Source organism: Eumetopias jubatus, unplaced genomic scaffold, assembly GCF_037043125.1.
Source record: "Eumetopias jubatus isolate StellerSeaLion01/CBP00866 unplaced genomic scaffold, mEumJub1_p1.0 scaffold_5, whole genome shotgun sequence".
Lineage (NCBI taxonomy): Eukaryota > Metazoa > Chordata > Mammalia > Carnivora > Otariidae > Eumetopias > Eumetopias jubatus.
In genome coordinates, this window is record NW_028274811.1 from 54,277,920 (window position 1) to 54,294,033 (window position 16,114).

Genomic DNA, 16,114 nt, shown 5'->3' on the forward strand with positions numbered 1-16,114 from the left:
CTCTCAGAGGCATGAGTGAGTTGACATCATCTATAGAAGCCTGGTTACGCAGGTGAGATGGTTGTTGGTTAGGTACCACTCAGAGGTGTGCTGTGGAGTGAGTCTGTCCCTGACTGGCTGAGATTCAGGGGTGAGCGACTGACAGAGTGGTTAGCTTGTGGAAGTGCTTTTACCAAGGTGAGTTATTGTTTCACCGAACAGATTTAAAAGCAGTATGGTCACTTGTTACATGACCAGAGTAATCAGTCTTTTCCGACATTTGTGACTTTTTATTCCCGAGTTCAAAAATAAGATAAAAGAAGGAAGAAAAAATAAGAGAAATATTGGAAGCTACTCATGATATCAAAAATGGTACAGTTTAGCACTGTGTAACAGGTGCCATCCTTTAAGTTAGATAGTGAAGTCTTTGGTATGAGTGATACTTCTGTGTGTATGGTTGTACTTTATATGGTTGACCAGTAGAAGAAGGAAAAAGGAGATGATTCTGGAAAATGGGTTCTGATTTTGGTCAGTACATATTTTTACATAATTTCAAATTTTCATTCCCTACTGCCATCAATGCTTATTGTACACAATATTCTTCTTTATGAAATATATTTGTAAAACATGTAAATTTGTTGAGAGGATACCCTGTATTCTGCCTGTACATTCCCTTACTTGGTTTTTCTTCTTTATTTCATCATTACAGCAAGATTCTCTTCAGAAAACTTCTTAACTTCACCTGTTTTTCATATTCAATATTAATATCATCAGCCACTTCTAGTTTTAATTTATGATACCCTCTTCATTTCCAAGGCAACCAGTTATAATGTTATTTGCAATCAGAGAGAACTTCATCATAGAGCTAAACATTAGAGAAGGAAACTTTAAATTTATTTTTGGAAAAGAAGAAGAAGAAAAGACAGTATCAGTATGACTAACAGCTTAATCTCTGGATTCTAGACAGATCTGAGTTTAAGTCCTGGTTCTTCCATTTATGAATTGTGTGACCTGGGGCAAGTTACTCAACTGTAACAAGCTTTGTGTTATCTGTAAAATGGTGATAATAAATAACACCTACTTTATATGGCTATTGAGAGGGTTAAAAGCAGTAAATTATGTAAGGAGCTTAGCCTATTTCCTGGTACATAGTAGACATCTGACAAATGGGATGTATTATTTTTGTAATTAATAGGAAAACACATGAAGAACCATGCTAAAATAGATAATTTATGTGTTTCTCTTCTCTTGTTTCAATGTTGTTACTGTGTAAATAAAAATTAGTTGTAGTATTTTGAAACTCTTTTCCTAACATTTATAACACAAAACCCTACTTGGATCTTCACAGCCCTTTAAGGTAAGACATACATTGATAACTATATTAACATATTGTAGTAAGAAAGAGCTTTACCTGGGTAAGGTAACAACGGTGAGATTATAAGGCCAAAGAAATGTATGAGTTCATTTCATGTGGCTAAGGTGTCCAGGGAAGATGGTCATTTATCCTCCTAAAGAACTTTTACTCCAGCCACACTCAGCCCATCCAATGACATAATATGTGGAGCCACGGGCTGCTGCAGGAGAAAATAACAGAGTGCCCAATTAGGACAGGGCCTCCTGGTCCTTATGAATGGCTCAAAGATATAGGGACAGAGAGAAGGCTTGCAAAAAGCCAAGTAATGTTTTTGTGACGTTGGTGGCTCAATCCATTGCACCCTAGGAAAACGAAAGTTCTGACCAACCCTGGTTGAATAATTATCCATTGAATGAATGTACTACAGTATGTTTCACCATTTCCCTTGTGGAACATGTAGTTTTCCCCCAAATTTTTTATGTTATAAATGGTGATGCCACAAGCATTTTTGTAGATAGAAGTTTTTTTCTTCTAGTGAAGCATCGTGATGCAGTGATCATGAGTCCAAACCTGGAACCTTCAAATCTCAGCTCTGCCATTAGCTAACCATGGGATCTTAAGCAATTTGGGCATTCCTCAGTCTCCTCATCTGTAAAATGGGGAGTAATAAAAGTACCTACTTCATATGCCTTCTGTGAAGACTGAGTTAATTTATATGAAGCACTAAGAAATGTCCTTGGCACCAAATGACATTCTAGATAGTAATTAACTATTAATGGTGAAATTTTGTCTTAGGATGAATCTTTGGTTGTAAAGGCATTTATGTTTTTATGCTCTCGATATTTAATGCTAAGTCACTTTTTAAGAAATAACTGTCATTCCATCAATTTATACCAGCAATAGGAAGGTCTGGGTTGTTACTTTTCTACAGCCTGTTCATAGTTTTATGATATTTCTTATACTTTAAAGTTCATTAAATGTGAGATATTACCTTATTGTTGCTTATTTATTTATTTATTTATTTGAGAGAGCGAGAATGAGAGAGAGAGAGAGCACATGAGATGGGGGGGGTCAGAGGGAGAAGCAGACTCCCCGCTGAGCAGGGAGCCCGATTCGGGACTCGATCCCGGGACTCCAGGATCATGACCTGAGCCGAAGGCAGTCGCTTAACCGACTGAGCCACCCAGGCACCCTTTATTGTTGCTTTTAATGCAAATGTATTTAATTGCCACTGAAGGTATTTTTTAAGTTTTCTCTTGCCTGAATGCTGTTAAAGTCCTTTTGTTCTTTTAGGGATTTGACGTTAGGCTTTAGCTTTGACTGAAGACTGATATATTTAACAATTTTTAGCTCATCTGCCATATTTAGCACAAGTAATTCCCTTTGTTTGTTTTCTTTTTTAACTTCATTAATTTTCATTCTATAGAGACTTAAAATGTTTATAGAGTCATATAGATTCATCTTCTATTTTTTTTCCATTTCTGTTTTCTCTCCTATTTTCCTTATTTTCTTATACTTTGGCTTGTTAATATTTAACTTCCTGGAGTTTTCTCCTAAAAGGTAGAGACTCAGTTAGTCACCATGGTATCCAGCTGCCTAGCCCAGTCCCAGCACATGGTGACCAACCTGTAAATATTTGTGGAATAAATGAAGAAGCGAAGGGGCAACTGAATTGGCCACAGTAGTTCACAGACCACATAAAGCTGGGACTACATACTAAGGTCACATTTCCTTCAGTAGCCAAATGACAAAAACCATGAACCATTTCATAGACTCTAAGAAACCCATTCTTCCTTGGGATTTCTCTCCCACAGACCTACTACATGGTCCCCTAAATCAGTCCTCAAGATCATTTCTCACCACTGTTGAAGTCCAGAGGGTCCACCAGCTTCTGATGATCAGCTTCTCCAGAATGCCATTCTCTCCAACCAGTTTCTCTCCCAGGATGGGCACTGATTTCTCCCTTAGTTCACCAAGAAACAGCCAAGACAAGAGTTAAACAGTTAACAAAAATGTACTGTGGATTCAGGGATGCAATAATGACATTCAGTATAGATTACAAACACTGCTAGAAGGTGTTACTTTTAAAAGTTTTTTATTTTAATTCCAGTGTAGTTAAATACAGTGTTATATTAGTTTCAGGTGTGCAATACAGTGGTTCAACAATTCTATTCATTACACAGTTCTCACCATGATAAATGTACACTTTAATCCCAATCACCTATTTCACCCATCTCCCCCACCTCCCCTTTGGTAACCATCAGTTTGTTCTCTATAGTTAAGAGCCTGTTTCTTTGTTTGTCTCTCCCTCTCTTTTTGCCCTTTGCTTCTTTTGTTTCTTAAATTCCACATGAGTAAAATCATATGGGATTTGTCTTTCTCTGACTGACTTATTTCGCTTAGCATAATACTCTCTAGCTCCATCCATGTTGCTGTAAATGGCAAGGTTTCATTCTTTCTTATGGCTCAATAATATTCCAGTGTGTGTGTGTGTGTGTGTGTGTGTGTGTGTGTGTGTGTGTGTGTGTGTGTGTGTGTACACCTCTTCTTTATCCATTCATCTATCAATGGACACTTGGGCTGATTCCATAATTTGGCTGTTGTAAATAAGGCTGCTATAAACATAAGGGTGCATATATCTCTTTGAATTAGTGTTTTTGTATTTCTGGGTAAATACCCAGCAGTGCAATTGCTGGGTCGTAGGGTAGCTCCATTTTCAACTTTCTGAGGAACCTCCATACTGTTTTCCGCAGTGGCTGCACCAGCTTGCATCCCCACCAACAGTGCATGAGAGTTTCTTTTTCTCCACATCCTTGCCAACCCCAACACAGTTCAGCCTGGTGTTGTTGATTTTAGCCATTCTGACTGGTGTGAGGTGATATCTTGTAGTTTTGATTTGTATTGCCCTGATGATGAGTGATGTTGTGCACTTTTAGAACACCCAGTGTGGCAGTGGCCAGCTGAGCTCCACCCACAACAGAAAATCTCCAGGCATTGCCACACATTAGAATACTGTCTCCAGAAACCCCTGTGGTGGGAATGGGAGTGTGACTGTGTATGTGTTCATCCGTGTGTGTGTATGTGTGTGTGTGTGCGCACGCACACACATGTACATGCACACACAGGAGAAAGAGAGAGACAGAGATATTCAGAAAGAGAGGTCTCCTCTCCAAATCCATACCCTGCCTCCTGTGGCTGTTGTAAAGATTAAGTTAAACGAATTAACCATTTGGCAGTGGGAACACCCACACATTCAGACTGTAATCTGGCTCCCATGGCTCACACAAGGCAGAAATAAAGGTCAGCAGCGCATTTCCTAGGTTGGAGTTATTCTGTCTTAAATAACACTATGGGAAGGGCACCAGGGTCCAAACCAAGTATTCTTGTACCGAGTCCAGTCTCACTGATTTCCCTTTCACACTTTTTATCTCTAGCATAAAAAGATCAGGCCTACCCAACCCTCTTTGAATGGTCCAGTATAAAAATCTCCCATAAGCAATTAGTTGAACAAAACACACACACTCACTCTATCTGTCCATCTCTCTCTTCCAAAAAAGATAAATAGTACTTTGCAAAGACAGTTCAGCCTAAACCCATATTCTGGGGTGCTATAGTTTGAATGTTTGCATCCCCTCCAAATTCACATGTTGAAATCCTAATACCCAACGTGATGGTATGGAGCAGGTGGGGTCTTTGGGAAAGTGCATAAATTAGAAGGCAGAACCCTCCTGAATGGGATTAGTACCTTATTAAAAAAAGGTTCCGGAGATACTCTTAGGCCTTCCCACCATGTAAAGATACAATGGGAAGTCTACCAGCAGGAAGAGGGCCCTCATCGGACCCAGCTGGCACCCTGATCTCTGACTTCCAGCCCCCAAAACTGTGAGAAATAAATTTTTGTTGTTTATAAGCTACCCAGTCTGGTATTTTGTTATGGCAACCTGAACAGCCTAAGACAGGGTGTTTTTTCCCCTCTGATTTCAAAAGGACATACACCAGTGAATAAAACCAATTTATGCTTCAAAATCAAATTTGTCAGCTTAGTGGAGACTTCAATTTCCTCCAAAACCAACAATTAAGTACTTGTTCTACATTTATGTAATTAAAAGGGTCTATTCTGCTGCTTTCCTCAAAACTAAGGAAGTGTTCTCCAAGAATGAATTGATGACTCCATCTCTACAAGAAGAAAACTGGAAGCTTTTAAATAATGCCAGCTTTCAAAAACAGTACAATCCTGATGGGCAGCCTCCTGTGGGAGGGATAAAAATGTAGTGTGAGGTGAAGTCCTAAGTTGATTTTTCTTCATATTAATACCTGGTATTCTTACTAGCTCTTAAATCATCTCCGTCATTTGGGTAGACTGAGCTTATATATTAAGCATTTATATAAACTGGGTTTTCTATTCCTTTTGAATACCCTTTACTTCATTTTTTAACTAATACTATATCATTTCCATTCATTTCCTTTAAAATTCTAGTATCTACCAAATATTGTTCCTCCTTATTGTTCCTTTTTTTTTTCCTTTAGAGTGCTATAGTTGACCATTGAAGTATTAAGGGCATTGACCCCCTGCACAGTTGAAAATCCACTGTAACTCTTGGCTTCCCAAAAATTTAACCACTACTAGCCTACTGTTGACTGGAAGCCTTACCCATAACATAAACAGTTGATTAACGCATATTTTGTATGTTGTATGTATTATAAACTGCACTCTTACAATAAAGTAAGCTAGAGAAAAGAAAATGTTATTTAAAAAATCATAAGTGAGAGAAAATACATTTACGGTACTGTACTATATTTATTTTTTCAGTTTTTATTTAAATTCCAGTTAATTAACATAATTAGTATATTAGTTTCAGGGGTGCAATATATGTACTATATTTATTTTAAGAAATCCATGTATAAGTGGATCCACCCAGTTCAAACCTGTGTTGTTCAAGAGTCAACTGTATTTGATAATTCTGTCCATTCGTTTTGCCAAAACAGTTTTGGAGTCACTTTATTGAGCTCTATATTCTTTAGTTTTTAATGGGAATATGTTAAATTTATATATTAATTTGGGAAATATCATCTCTGCTATCCACAGTCATGGTGTGTCTCTGCATTCATTGGTTTTTTTTAATTCTTTCATTAAAGTTTTTTTTATAGTTTACTTTATGTGCCTTACACTTTTCCACATTAGTATCCGTGTATTTTATAATTTACTGACATTGCTAATAAGATCTTTTTAGTTATATTTTCTAGTTGGCTTTTACTGATATCTAGCAAAGATTTGTGTGTTTATAGACTTATCTTGTATTTGCCCATTTCACTGAATGCTTTTAATATTTCAAATAGTTTTGTGGAGGGTGGGAATGGCTTAATTTGGGTCTTCTATTTCTTCAATTAACATTTCTGTTTCCCCTCCTCTACCCCATCAATATTTAGTTCTCACTTCTTTTGGAGATCCTATAAAAATAATTTTCAGGGGTGTATGGCTGAGTCAGTCAGTGACTGTAGACTGTCTTTCCCATGGGGAACATGGCTACCTGGTGTACCCAAGGTTTACTTTTTATGGCTTCAAATATTACGGACCAACTCTCCATTTTCTTCCCCACCCCCCCAGACCCAAATTCCTGAGGATGAGACTTACTGTTCCTGAAGGAATGAGGTGTCCAACTTGGACCACAGGTGATTAACTGTGGCCAGAAGGAAGAGTCACGTTGCAATAGGACAGCCCTGCTGTGGTTGCATTATAGTGGGAGGGGGGGAAAAAGGGGGGAGCAGTCTTGATCTAAGTCATAGAGATCATTTTAGCTGTACTTTAGAAAGCACAAATTTTACTAGTTAAGTTAATGGAAATCTTTCAGTTTAAAAGAAGTAACATGAACAGATAACCCAACTCTTGGGTTGGGGTCATGAGTTTGAGCCCCACGTTGGGCATAGAGATTACTAAAACATATATTTTATATATATGTATGTATATAATTTTTAGCATTATATTGGAAAATACTGATGACACAGAGCACCTTTGCTTTTTTCATTTTTTTAAAAGGAAATATTGCTGGATTTGCTCTACCATTTATAAATCAACTCCATTTTAAATTCTTAGTTTTTCCTTTTTTATGTCAAGAAAGAGCACACCTGTGTCTCACTTTTAAGGTGTTTAAGACTGGATGTTGAATTTTATCAAATATCATCTGGGGCTTTTGTTGCTATGAGACTTTATGATTTTATTAGTGAAATTATTGATATGTGGCTTTTGTTTTGATTTCCCTTTGATTGAATCATTCATGAATTCAGAGACAATTTCTTTGATTCCCCAATCTTGAGTAGGCTTCCATCTCTCTGTCACATTTCTCATTTTATTCTCTTCGTTGGCAGTTACTGCTATCTGGAATTCTCTTGTTTTTTGTTTATGTATTTATTGTCTGTCCCCCGTGTATTGGGGCTTTACTGGTATTGTGGCTTTGAAATCCTTACTGGTCAGATCGTCACTGCCATATTAAATTGTCATATACCCTGATCTAGCACCACAGTGCTATCTTGGAGCTGATGAAATCCAAAGCTGCTTCCTAAATCCTGGTTTTTCCTACAGATCTGTTTGCAAGTCATCTCTGTGCAGAAGTGGCCTTTCACTCAGGAGAGAGCCCTGCATGGAACTGATAGTTTTCAGTTTCTGAGCTAAAGTTCTAAGCCACTGTTAAGTCTTGCTGCCACTGGACACAGCAAGATCAGGGATTTATATATACTTTTATTCAGAGATTGTACAAATAAGACATCATATGTAAGTTTTTCTTAGCAAAATAAAAACCATTTCTAAGCAAATAATAAGATCAAGATTATCAGCACTAGATAAGAAATAACACTTGGACTCCAGCCCAGATATTTTCATTTATTTACCATGTGACCTTGGTCAAGTTATTTATCCTCTTAGATTTCTCCTCTGTAGAATGAAGGAACTGCATTAGATTTATCAATGCCTTCCAGCTGCAATTGAAAATGAATAATTTATTAGAATTTATAAAATTAATATTAATAAACTGCTCTTTTTATATCTAAGTAGTTAAAATAAACCTTGGTAAACCTTTAGGTACTGTCATCTTACCAGAATATGATGGTAGCTTAGTGGGATTCCCCCTCCCCCCCGAACAACAAATCATCTCTTCAAATTAAATCACATGAATCAAATGATTTAGAGATAGACTTCTGCAGTGGAAAACTCTGAGGTAATCTCCTGGGCCCCACTGCTTATTCTAGAAACTGCTCCCCCCCTCTTTTCCCCTCCCACTATAATGCATCCACAGCAGGGCTGTCCTATTGCAACGTGACTCTTCCTTCTGGCCACAGTTAATCACCTGTGGTCCAAGTTGGACACCTCATTCCTTCAGGAACAGTAAGTCTCATCCTCAGGAATTTGGGTCTGGGTGGGCGGGGAAGAAAATGGAGAGTCGGTCCCTAATATTTGAAGCCATAAAAAGTAAACCTTGGGGGGCACCTGGGTGGCTCAGTTGGTTAAGCAACTGCCTTTGGCCCAGGTCATGATCCTGGAGTCCCGGGATCGAGTCCCGCATCAGGCTCCCTGCTCAGCAGGGAGTCTGCTTCTCCCTCTGACCCTCTTGTCTCTCGTGCTATCTCTCATTCTCTCTCTCTCAAATAAATAAATAAAATCTTAAAAAAAAAAAAAGTAAACCTTGGGTATACCAGGTAGCATGTTCCCCATGGGAAAGACAGTCTACAGAAACAGGACGCAAGCAGACGATCTGACATTGTTGGTCCAAGGACGAACTATATTACTGTCCCTAGCATAGATTGTTTAACTCTTCTTTGAGAAATACCTCAGTATACATTCAATAAGTTATTTTTGCCTTAGTTCGTCAAAATCTGGTTTTGTTGCCTCCCTTCCCCCAAAAATCTAACATAACACAACTTCCATCCAAAAAAATCAGAATCTCTTGTCTGCAGAATATTTCCCTGCCAAGGATGACTACTTTGTTCATAGCCTTGTTTATCTCTGTGACTTCTGTAATATTGTCTTGGGTTATCTGTTCATGTTACTCCTTTTAAATTGAAAGATTTCCATTAACTAGTAAAATTTGTGCTTTCTAAAGTACAGCTAAAATGATCTGTATGACTTAAGAGATATTTTCACCTTGTTTCTTTCACTTCTGAGCCCTTTTCCTTCAGATTCTGTTACACAGAGCACTATAGTTTCCTGTAAAAGAAAACTCTATAGACACAGATCAATAGACGATATCTATATCTATCTATCTATATACTTCTGTTGCACCTGTAAGAAGGGCCTTAATTTCATTTGCTCAGATCTTGATGTGAAAGAAAAAAATAAAAGATGTGTAAGAAATAGTCATTTGAGGCAAAACAACTCAAGATATATTAGAATCATGGTAAATCATCCAAATGGCAATGGGATGGCATCCTGCCTCCTTGCAATCCAAATTCCAGTATTCCATCCATTTTTAACAGAGCAATTATGTACTCCATATATTGGAACATAGTTCTGAGGAAGGAATGCAAATTATTTGAGCAGAATTATTACTAACAAGCATAGAAAGAAGGGTTAATGAGGAAATGGGAAAGGTGTTAAGGGACATAAATTAATGGCTTATCCACAACTATTATTGAAATTTTCCTTTGTTTTGATTTTTCAGATGTCTTATCAGCTTATATGTTCTTCATAATTAAATTCCCTAATGGTTTTTCTTTCTAATTTCTGTGAATACGCATCCCCTCAGAAAAATCCGATTCCAAGTTAGAAAGCCTTCCTTCTGTTTAGTCCTTAGAGACCCTGAGATATGTTTTCCCCCACAGGCAACACAAGTCCTGTGAGATGGAAGCACAGCTTTTATGCCTTAAAATTCACTTATCTGAATGTATAATCATGATCAGTATAGGCAAAGCAAATCCAAATTACCACCTCCACTTTAGGCCAAGTAGAGAAGAGATAGCCCTCATTTCAGAAATCCTTAAATTTTCCCTGACAGGAGTAATAAGAAAAGCGTATTATACGGAATCATAAATTGGTCTTTTGACAAACTGCCAATCGAGTGACTCTTAAAGGAAGAACAACAGGGAATACCAACGATAAGACAAAAGGAATGGCTGAGAGCTGCAGCTGAAAATTGAACTGAAAATGCAGAGAAGGGCCTGAGTGGAAAGAAGCCAGTCCAGCATATATGTAACTTCAGAGCCCCAAGGGAAAATTTCATGAGGAAATCTTTCATTGCTTTAAAATTTATGAATAAATACAGCAGAGAGTCCCTGTGGTTTGGTGGAATGCTTCAATATTATAACCCCAGAATTTCTGGTACAGAAATTAAAAGTTAGAAAAAGAGTTTCCTATTTTCTGTCTCCAGGGATGATTTATTTGAAAACATGTGCATATATATTTAATTTGTAAGTTTTGCTATGACAGTCTATGTTTAACAACATAAATCTTTCTGGACAGAATATCTTCCTTGGATGAGAGGTGAAGATTCACTTGTAAATTAATTTTGTGAGGAATTTTCGTGACATACAAAACATGAAAAATTATAGGGCAGTTTATTTGGATTGATTTAAAGGTATTTGGGGGGGTTGATTTAAAGTTGTCCTCCATGGGCTGTAATAAAATCATAACAGGACTCCTAAGATATCAGTGGAATTAAGCTTAAATTTTTGATATTCAATTCCCAGTTGCTAACCGAATCTACTGACTCAAATTACATCCATTGAAATACTTCATTTCTTACTCAAAATTTAAAATGAAACCATGTCCAGTGTATTATCTACCATTTACTTTTTTTATGGTTTTTTTTATTATTATGTTGTTAGCCAGCATATAGTGCATCATTAGTTTTTGATGTAGTGTTCAACCGTTCATTAGTTGCATATAACACCCAGTGCTCATCCCCACATGTGCCCTCCTTAATACCCATCACACAGTTACCCCGTCCCCCCACCCCTGCCACCCTTCTGTAATCCTCAATTTGTTTCTTGGAGTCCAGAGTCTCTCATGGTTTGTCTCCCTCTCTGATTTCTTCCCATTCAGTTTTCTCTCCCTTCCCCCATGATTCTCTGTATTATTCCTTATGTTCCACCTACCATTTACTTTTTTAAAAGCAGGATCAGAATTTCTGGTTTAACCGTTAGATGTATTTTTCTCTCCTCTCTTGTATGAAATCCCCTGAAAACGGCAGTAAAGGAAATTTTCTAAAATGTGTAAGTCCACAAGCACAAGGAGAGCTGGAAAGACTACAGCAGACAAGGAATGTTAAATTTGCGAAGATGGAAAGCAGATGAAGAAGTGGAAACTGGCTTAGAAGAACAGAGAAACCTGAAATCTAAGTGCCTAATACCAAAATGAGGCAAGCTGATTCTCTCTGTAGAGCCGAGGAAGGGTTCAGGAACTGGTGGTACTGAAACAGGCAGAGATGCAGAATTTGACTGACAACAGAAGAACCTGTTGAAAAGAACTCACGAACCCTATCTATGAAGCTAGACCAGGACTCCTGGCTCACCTTAGAAAAATGGGAGGTTTATTCTCCCCAGTAATTGAGCTAGAGAGGCCCTAGACTTGAGGATTCTAGACCCAATAGAGGGCAGGGATAAGGCACCAAAAGGAAAATAAATCCGAGTTAGGCATGATGACAGATGCAAGCTCGCCCCTCCATCCCTGGCACCCCTTCCAGATACCGTAACACCCACAGGCTTGCTCATTCCTCCTAGTCAAGACGTCAGAACACTTGTCAACTTAAAAGTTGTCTCAGTGCCCCATCACACAATGAAGACACCCACTTGTCCATAATTTCTCCAGCACAACAGAGCTTCCAGTCAGCTTTTCAGTGCCTTACTCTTAAATATGCCTGAATGGTGAGCAAAGTCTCACCAGATATTTAAGGAAAGCTCCAAAGTGAAAAGATGAAAGGCAGAGACAAAAATAAAAAGAATTTGGGGTAAGGGGGAGAATGCAGGCAGTAGAAGAAAACTTCATTTTTAAACTTTGATCAATATCCTCCAAGATATAAGACTAACCCTGAATGTTTCCTGCCATGCTCTCCATAAAAGAGCTGGATTTGAGATCCCTTTAGGTACCACTCTCACTAAGTTCTGCCACTATTTGCCACTATTTCTGCTTTGTTGGGACTAGGCACTCTGCCCAGGCCATCTTTATCTTTAGTAGAGTATAACACAATTGCTCAAAACATTTATCAAAACAGAGACATTCTTACAGAAAAAAGTTTGCATCCCTCTATTATATGGTTAATAATATTGGGGAATGAGCATTATTTTCAGTTCACTGAGCAAAAATCATCACCTGTTCCAAGAAGTACTGAGTGCTTACTTTGGGCTGGGCACTCTTACAGACTATGGACAAGCATAGTCTCTTGTCATGCTCTCCACAGCCTTAGTCGGTGGGTACTGCTATTATTCCCATCGTACAGACACAGAAACCAAGGATACTAAAGGTCACTCAACATCTCCAAGATGACAAAGGATTTGAATCTACCTGTGCCGGCACTAAAGCTTTGCCTTGAGCCTCCATGTTCACTACTTCTCAAAGAAGAAAAAGGAAATCAAATTTGTATCGTAAGGGTGCAAATGGAAGGGGATGTAATGGTATACCGGTGCCATATGTCATTTGATAGATGTATTCCTCAAAAGTCTTGCAAGTTGGGGATGCCTGGGTGGCTCAGTTGGTTAAGTGTCTGACTTCAGCTCAGGTTGTGATCTCAGGGTTCTGGGATCGAGCCCCGTGTCAGGACTCCACACTCAGCGGAGAGTCTGCTTTTCCCTCTCCCTTTGCCCCGCCCCCCCAACTCGTGTGCGCTCATGCTCTCTCTCTCAAATAAATAAATATTTTTTTTAAAAAGTTTTGCAAGTTGAGGATAAACATAAACCTAAAAATGTTACAGAGGAAGCAGAGCTGTTCTCCTGGACAGGGCCTCACACAGGGTCTTTACCTTGATAGGGTATTGATAGGGTTACCATGGTCCAGGACACTTATAGGAGTCTTCCCAACAACACTGATGCAACATACTGAACCCTATATCTATTTTATAATAGAAAGGTCAGAACTTGGCAGTTTGCTCATTGTGGTGCCCAAACTCCACATAGTAAACAGCCCCAGTCTATTCAATGAAGTCTGCCTCTTCTATTCTGGTGAACCACTCACTTGACTGAATGTTGTGTTTCTCTGACATAAGATATGCAAATGCATTCTCCCTCCAACCCTAAAAAAACTTTGAATTCGATGGAATCTTGCATTCTTTCTTAATGTAGGACCCCACAACTCTTACAAATAGTAAAATCATACCCAGTTTAAATTAGCAAAAGTTGTGGTTCCAGTGGAGAGGGAAAGGTTGAAGATACAGGAGAGAGGAGCCTGGAAGATCAAGCAGAGGGGAATGGCCTTTGCTAGAAGAAACCTGGGGTAGGCTTTTTTCACTCAGTGTTCTCTGGAAATCCATCCAGGTTGTTGTGTGTTTCTTTTTATTGCTGAGTAGTATTCTATGGTAACCATTTATCTATTGAAGAACATTTGGGTTGTTTCTAATTTGGGGCTGTTACAAATAAAGCTGCTATAAACCTACAGGTTTTGTGTGAGAATAAGTTTTCACTTTTCTGGGGTAAATGCTCAAGAGTGCAATTGCTGGATTATATGGTAATCACATGTTTAGTTTTTAAGAAAGTGCTAAACTATTTTCCAGTGTGGCTATTCCATTTTATATTCCTAGCAGCAATGTGTGAGTGATTCAGATTTGGGTGATGTTGCCTTTTCTATTCTTTTTTCGTCAGCCATTCAGATAGGTGGATATCTCATCTTTTGTGGTTTAATTTGCTTTTCTCTGATTGCTAATGATGTTGACTAGTTATTATTTTGGGGTTTTTTTATTTTACTTATTTCTTTATTTGAGAGAGAGAGCGCGCACTCGCAATCTTTGTGTCTTTTTTCTCAGTCTTGTTAGAAGTTTATCAATTTTACTGATTTTTTTTCCCAAGAAGCTTTTTGTTTCATTGATTTTTCTCTGTTGTTTTCTGTCTCCAAATTCAGTGATTTCTGCTCTTATCTTTATTATTTCTATTTATTTTCAGCATGCTCTTACATTATATTTGAAGTGAGTCTCTTGTAGACAACAAACACTTGGCTCAAATTTTGATCCACTCTGCCAATCAAAATACAATGATGTTTATACACCATTTATGTTTAATGTAATTATTGATATGTAAGGGCTTTGAGTCTGTCATTTTACTTTCCATTTTCTGTCTGTTCTGTTTTTAATTTTTGTTTTTCTGCCTTTCTATGGGTTACTTGCACATTTTTTGAATTCCATATTGAGTTACCTATAATGTTTTTGAGTGTATCTCTACATAACTTTTTGACTGGTTGCTCTAGTTATTACATTATATATATAGTTATAATTATATATTGTGTGTTATATATAATATATGTGTTCTATATAGTAAATATTATGAATGTATAAGTTATCCCAGTATACTGGTAGTGTCATTTTACCAGTTCAAGTAAACTGTAGAACCCTTATCTCCTTTTATATCTCTTTACCTTCTCCATTTAATATTCTAATTATGTTAAATATTTCCTCTTCACATTAGACAATGTTGTAATTTTTGCTTCAACTGTCAGACATAATTTAGAAGACTCAAGAGGAAAAGGAAGGGGCACCTGGGTGGCTCAGTCAGTTAAGCATCCGGCTCTTGATTTCCCCTCGGGTCGTGATCTCAGGTCTGTGAGATTGAGCCCCACATCCAGCCCCACATCCAGCCCTGCACGGAGCTCTGTACTCAGCGGGGAGTCTGCTTCTCTCCCTCTCCCTCAGCCCCTCCCCCCAATCACGTGCTCTTTCTCTCTTTCTAAAATAAAAATAAGTCTTTTAAAAAAAAAGAGAAGGGAAACCTATTATATTTACCCATATTTTTGCCTAACTTAAGCTTTCTTCCTTCTCAGTGTTCTTACATTCTTTATTTTACAATTTCATTTCTGTTTAGAGAACTTCCTTTAGCCATTCTTTTATGAAAAGTCTGCTAGTTACAAAAATCTTTTAGTTTTCCCTTTTTCTGAAAATGTTATGATTTCCCTTTCACACCTAAAGGATATTTTTGCCAGATATAGGATTCTGGGTTGATAGTTCCTTCCTTTCAACACTTGAAAAATGTAGTGTTATTTCCTTTTGGACTCCATGGTTTCTTTTTTTTTTACACGGATTTTATTTATTTATTTGAGAGTGTGTGCATGAGCGGGGGGGGGGGGGCAGAGGGAGAGGGAGAAGCAAACTCCCCAGTGAGCATGGAGCCGACGCGGGGCTCAATCCCAGAACATTGAAATCAAGACCTGAGCCAAAGGCAGACACTTAACCAACTGAGCCACCCAGGAACCGCCCACCCCCATCCCCCGAGTCCATGATTTCTGATGTGAAATCATTGTCATTCAAATTGCTTTTCCCTTATAGGTAAAATGTCATTTCTTGCTCCTTGTCTTCAAGGTTTTTTCCTTTGTTTTTAGTTTTCAGAAGTTGAACAGTGGGTCTTGCCATGGATTTCTTTGGGTTAATCCTATTTCATTTGTTTATTTTATTTTTTAAAATAAGTTGTATTGAGATATAATTTATATATAATAAAATTTGCCCTTTTAAAATGTACCATAAAGGGGCACCTGGGTGGCTCAGTTGGTTAAGCGACTGCCTTCGGCTCAGGTCATGATCCTGGAGTCCCGGGATCGAGTCCTGCATGGGGCTCTCTGCTCAGCAGGGAATCTGCTTCTCCCTCGGACCCTCCCCCCTCTCATGC